Raw genomic sequence first — 7,221 nt, 5'->3', positions numbered from 1 at the left:
TAGTACTGAAATTTACTACAAAAAGACAGCAACATTTGCTAATGTATCTCTAATCTTAACATGAAAAGTAGTGTTAATATTTTATATAAAATTTTTAGTATTAAACTAAAGTACTAAATTTGTAAATGACATGAAATTAGTACACATTAAAACGTTTCTTTATTAAATTGTTTTGCTAAAATTTACTAATAATTTAATTTATACTTTTTATAGCATATGATTCAAATTTTTTAGTACTAAAATGAGTCGTAAAATTTACAACGATTTCTAGTACACTTAACAACTTTTCTGTATTAAAATTGTTTATTAAAAATTACATCAAAAATTTATTTAAATGTTTTATAGTACTTGATTTAAAATGTGTGGTACTAAACTTAATACTAAATTTATAAACGAGTTTTAGTACAACTTACAATTTTTCTGTATTAAAATTCTTTACTAAAATGTACTGAAAAAATTATTTACATTTTCTTATAGCGTTTGATTTCAAATTTTTGGTACTAACTGATTACTAAATTTGTGAACGACTTTAGTTTAATTCTATTCTTACACAATTTTTTTTAAATTAAAACACTTGCAATATGTAATATAATTAAGATATTCTAAAAATGTATTAATACTTTTTTGTACACCTTAACTTTACTTTATTAAAATTTTTGACTACAATTTTTTTCAAAAATTACATTTCTATAGTCTATCTAGTATCTCTAATTTTCCATTTAATTTAGTTATTTGATTTAAAATTTCTAGTATTTAATTTAGTACTAAATTTATAAACGATTTTTAGTACACCTTGGAACCTTTCCGTTTCAAAATTGTTTACTAAAATTAATTTAAAATTTTTTTAAAATATTTTATAGCATTTGATTTTATACTTTTAGTACTAAAATGAGTACTAAATTTGTAAATGAGTTTAATTTAATTTATTTGCACATAATTTTTTTATAACCTAAAATATTTGCAATATAATAAGTTTGTAAAAAAAATATTTCAGAAATATAGCACTAATTTTTAGTACACTACAACTTTTCATTATTAAATATTTTTCAAAAATTTACTAAGAAATTAGTTTGTATTAATTATAGCATCTCAACTACATCTAGTATTCTCAAGTAACTTAGTTTTAGTATTTGATTAAAAAAATTTAGTACTAAACTGTGTACTAAGTTTGTAAACTTGTTTAATTTATCTATGTTTTTTTTTGTTATTACAAATAATTTTAAGTGTGTTCTTATTCATATCTAACTGAAAAAATATAAAAAGTTGTCAGTACTAATATAGTACTAATATAGTACCGTTTTTGCACTTTTTAATACTTGTATGACATATTTTCAAATCGCTTTTACTTTCTTCTAAAATGACATTTCCTATACTAATTACATTTTTTTCAAATTTTCAGCACTAATTTAGTAGTTATTCTAATACCTTTTAGCCCTTTTTTATTTTATATTTTAAGCCATATAAATTGGCAAAATTGGCATTTTCTACATAGTTAATATATTTTTTTAATTCTTAGTACTAATTTAGTACAATCAGTAGATTGAAAAAAATTCAGAAACTCTTCAACTTAAATTCCTGTTAAGATCTAAACCTGTTCCCTATCAAAAAAACAAACGCTTAACCACAACTCCATAAATTCCAACACCCTAGCAACCCTGCCAACTAATCGCATTCCGCATCTCATGCGCATTCAAGCAGTACTAAGTACGCATTTGTAGCAGTTTTCCACATTTTCGCGTTAAACAAATCCAATTATATAATGCCGCCTTCCCACCGACGCACATACGCGCATATACTTGTATATAGACATAGAGTATTAAATCTTCAAAAGTTCTAAACATTTTTGGCAGCTTCACGCTAAGCAGCAACAACAATAAAACACTCGTTAATATGATTGCAATTAAATTTGGAATATTTGATGAGAAATTAGGTATTTGCACTTAATTTACGCCCACTCTTTGGGTAATTTGCGAGAAAACGGAAGTGCGCAAGGTGAAAATGGTAACGGAGGAGAAGCTTAAAGCTTTGTATTGAATATTAAATTCCGTTTGCTTGTGCCGAAGTTCGGATTTTATAGCAGAAGCTAAGAAAATTAGAGTATTTATGAAGGCAAAATGATGAAAGCAGCCGAGGTTGGATACAAAATATTAAAGGTGTTAAAAATATATAAGAACTTATAAACAAAAAATATATTGGATAAATGTGTAGCGTACTACTATAAGCTGAAATCAAAGCAAATTGAGTATTAATGAGTTACTATACATTACTATTTCATACCAAAGGGCACCCTTAGTGCTTCCCCTTACATCGAAGTGGAAACGAGTATCTCCGTTGCCTATTTGCGTTGTAATTCGCCTATACGACTACAAGATCGTTCTTGTCTAAAGAAAAATACGCCGACCTACTCCATAACTTGCTGTTAGAAAATTTCATTTTAAAACAACTTCTAGGAGGAGATAGGCGAGTGTAACTTAAACAACATCAAATAATTCGTGATAGCTTCAAACCTTTGGCATGGCATACCAATTCTTGATTTTCGACTTTCCTGAGAAAATGTCCGAAAGCTCGTTATCAAGCCAAGTTTTTAATTCAACTGTATTTTTTTTCCTCAAAAAGCAATATTTTTTCAAAACACAGAATACCTTATTAAAAATTATTTTCATATTAACAAAAGTTGCTTCACTTAAAATTACATAATTCTCTAACTTATGATCCGACAGCTTTGAAATTTATCAAGGGCCTTTTGAAGGTTATGGCTAACTAAAAGTCATATGGATTTGATTCTAGTAGCGTCATCTAAACGTCAGTCTGGGAACTTTTCAATTGTTTTGTTATGTTTTTCAACTTTATTTAACAAAGATTACTTCAAGCTTCTTTGTGAAGCTTTGAGCTTTCATAAGCAACAGTGAAAGCTTCAATGTTATAGCTACTTCAAGCTTACAAAGCTCAGAACACTCCGTTGTTCAACTAATATTTTCTCTTCGGATAATAAATCACATTTGTACATAACTTCAAACATAAATTGAAACAAAAATTCCAGCTTTCAGTCCAACGGCATCCTTTCAAAATATGAAAAATAGCAATCCAATTTCAATGTAGTATACAATTATGAAAGTTTGTATTCATGCACTACACCGTTACAATGGAAATCATAATCTTAGCATAATGCAGTCATCTTGAGAAAGTATACACTGCCAGCGCCAATATCTTAACAGTTTCGAGTGGTGTCGGACAAAGTGAAGGAAATTATACTCCAACCAAAGAATATACAATATAAATATATACTATATATGAACATAAGTGAGCATAATCTAGGCGACTACACTGCTCTACATAAACTACTTACACACACATACATAAATTCATAAGAATAAAGAGAAGTGTAGACATAAGTGGTGGAGGAAATGTAAGTTGGGCAGGAACTTTAGTTCACTTCGAGTACAACTTAGCATCTTAGAAGGCGCACAAGTTGAGTTGAGTTGAGTTGTAAGTTGATGAGCGGACATAAAAAGTAATTCGCCTGGTAGTAGAGAACACACCAACACACACAGCATTGCATTCCACGGCATGGCATGGCTTGGCAAAGCGCACAAGTGGCTGTGGCACAGTGACTTCTGCGCCACTAAGTGATTTGCATATGACACAAGTGCCTCGAATCCTTATGGTAATACATACAGTAAGCTATGCTATACATTTATATGCGCACTACTTATAAGACACTCACATAAATGTACAATGGAGGAGGCGGAGTGGTTGTCACTTGTTGTCTGCTTGCTGGTGGCATATAATTTTGCACTCTACTAGAAAGCTATGTATAAGTTTTTTTTGCATGGGATGGTGGTGTCTCTATGCAAGAAATGCAACAATGCACGCGACAAATGGAGTAAGCCAACAAAGCAAGGATTTTGCCACTCATCCAAAGCAAAAGCAAGGCACTGTACAAGACAGTGTGGGAGTTTGGAAAAAAACACCAACAAATGAAACAATACTCCTTTCTCCAACAGCCGCTGCCATTTTAAACAATTCCAGTTTGGTTGTAGAAAATACACAAAATCTTCGCTTTTTGCAAATGTTCGTACAAAAGTCGTGTGCTGATCCTGAAGCCACTTACTTCGCGTCTATTTCTAGTGCCTTTGTCTCGCTGCAATCTGCGTTATTTTCGCTTCGTTTGTGTGCGTGCATGTGTTTGTGTAATAAAATTAATAGCGTTGCCAGATCACTCGCGCATTGCCATTTGATTAATGCTGCTGGCGCGCTAATGTGATTAATCAAGTCAAGTCAATTCAATTCATTTGCCTCCAAGCGCTAGCAATGTGTGGGTTTGGCGGAAACAATGCTAATGGAAAATGGCGCTAGAGCTAAAATGGAAGAAAGAAGGGAAGAGTAGCCTGTGCAGTGGGTAATCATGGTAAATCAATAGCGTATACAATGTTTTTATGAGAAATTCGAGAGCAAAGAAAATAATTAATTATTTAAAATTTTTTAGTTAGTCTATTAATTATTAAGAAATTGGTTCCAGATTTAGTGTTTTGCTAGCCAAAAACTATTTATTCGAAAGAAATGAAACTTTTCTTTTAAATAATTTTCTTACATTTATTTATTTGAGATTTCCGTTATTCAGTTATATCAAAATAACTATTGGAAAAGGTCATTGACCTCAGTAAGATGTAAACAAAGGTTGTTGACTTGGCTAAATGTAAATAAAGGTTGTAGACTGGGCTAAATGTAAACAAAAGGCAATCAACTTCGCGTGAGGTCACCTCATGACTTTTTAATCATATTATATCGAATGGCGATTGCTACCTAAGCACTGGCCATCACGATGCCTACTTTTCTTTTACAGAGCCAGCCGACAGCCACCTTCCCGTGAAGTCAGCTCGTGACTTTCAAACCACGTCCCATCGGAGCGCGCTGAGCACCTTCCAGACACGATGCCTGCATTTTTTTTAGAGCCAACTCATAGCCGAATTCCGGAGAATCCACATCATGACTTTTCTATCACATCACATCTGGGCGTGATAGTCAGCTTCTGGGCATTTGTTGGCCTGACTTAGATGTGATTCACATCGGCAATAACGTCGACCCAACTATAGAGTTCATCGTAAGTAAATATTTAGTTTCGATGCTACTCATTCCGGTAATCGGTATAATAGATTGAACTATATTTCTTTCGTCTCGACCTTTCGTACGGCTTCGACAGCCCAGAAACCTTTTGAGATTTTAATTGTTTAAAGGTAGCTCTCATAAACGCTGTGGTCTCTATGTAATACACTTAACAAACCATACTCTATAAACCCGTTCCATCCAAGATAATCGTTTAAAGGCGCCTTCGTCATAAAATAATCCAAATTGCGGGCTTACTCTGAGTTTTAGAAATTAATATACTAATAGCAAGTTTCTTTTAAGTGTTGCGAGAACTATACAGCCATCACCAGCAAATGGAAAATAGCAGCTATTTAATGCAATCGCAAATTCGTCAGATTCGGTGCTCTTCAATTTCTCTACTACATTTATCACACTTTAAGCTTTCACTCAAAGATTTTAGCTTATTGTCTCCACGCTTTGTTATAAATCTTTAACCTAACTTAATGTTCAATCTCCCCTAAGTGCTCTATTTACTATACCTGCTTTGCTACTAGTAATATTTACTACATATATAAATGTCTTTATATACATACAATATATGTCTATATATAATTTCCAGCGCTTTTCTTCTTGGCACAAATTTATATTCGCAGCTGCACCAGCGTCATAGTTTTAAAAATCTCTCTAATCCATATATTCAACATTTGACTTGTGTACCCTTGATACGCCCACTTAACTTTGTGGGACCTGTGCAGCTGCAGTCTGGTCTACATTCCAACCAAGCTACGCACTAAAACTAAAATAAACTTCATTTTTTTTTCAGCATATTAGAATTGCACTTTTCATTACTCCGCTGCGGGGTATGAAGGGAGATGGCTGGGGTAGATTGATATATATGAGGGTAGTTCGATATATCAGCGAAGGACTTGAGAGTCATTAAAGGTGTGAAATTCGTAAAATACAAACACATGCGAGACGAAAAGGTTTACTAAGCAGTACAAAGATTCCAGTTGACAAATTTCGCTATTGTGTGCGTTCAGATCTGTTTCGAAAAAGGAAGAAAGCAAATGGAAACCGGACGAAAGAGCCTGATCTTTCAGTTACATATGACCCAAACGATCTATGTCCTGCCTCTTATCGTTATTGTCTTTTAGTTATGTAATCCTTAGGCTTCTTATATTCAAATTAGACATTCAACTAGAACTAGATCTCTCCGAACCTTTGGATATTAAGGTAAAAAGGCTGTAGCTTCGGAGGTGATCTTGATTTTGATCGGTTAGTTTATCTGTTAGCTATATCCTATAGTTTTTTTTCAAGAAATGAGCTGCTTCTTGCGGAGAAAAGAGCTTGTACAGAATTCACATCGCTATCTCAAGCACTGAGGGACAAATTTATTTATATACAGACATCTTTCTGGGTGTCGCAAACTTGGTTAGGGTATAAAAATAGCCAAAAATCACTCAAAAAGTCATTGACTTAACCAACCACCCGCTGCGGTGCATGTAAGTGTTGCCAGCAATTGCGACTTCAACAATTTATTAACTGGGTCAAAAGCCACTAAAACTTCATTTATCACCGCTTGTTGGCTTTCACTCTTTGCCATGGCGTACAGCAGAAGAATTGCTCAGCTTTAGTGTGAGAATATGCTATTTATATGCTGAATATGCATGCTTGCGGAGAATACGCTGTTTGTATGTGTGTGTATGTGCGTTTGTTTGTATGGTCTAAACGAATTGAATGAAAACTGAAACTGCGTTTGTGCATGTGTACCGCTGAAAAGCGCATTCAAGCGCAAGCACGCCACTTCAACTGCAACACCATCCGTTTCCGGCATGCCGCAGCCATTTTTAAGCATTACCGCTAAATGTTGCAGCAGCAGCGAGCAAGTTGCTCCTATACATAAATACATACATACTCCTATACTAAAGGCGTGCATACATACATACATACAGGTGGTAGTAGCCAATGTGCGCTGCCAAACATTAAGTCCGCCGCTCATTCATTCACTCATTCAACGCTAAAAGCGCGCTGTTGTTGTTGTAATTGTTGTAGCGGAGTAACAACAGTCGGCAACTAACGGAAATAACGCATTCTAACTTGACGGCAATGGATATTCAGACGACGATATGCAAGTGG

The sequence above is a fragment of the Bactrocera latifrons genome, unplaced genomic scaffold, assembly GCF_001853355.1.
Source record: "Bactrocera latifrons isolate USDA-ARS-PBARC rearing strain unplaced genomic scaffold, ASM185335v1 scaffold_220, whole genome shotgun sequence".
NCBI lineage: Eukaryota > Metazoa > Arthropoda > Insecta > Diptera > Tephritidae > Bactrocera > Bactrocera latifrons.
Note: the sequence above shows the minus strand (reverse complement) of the source record.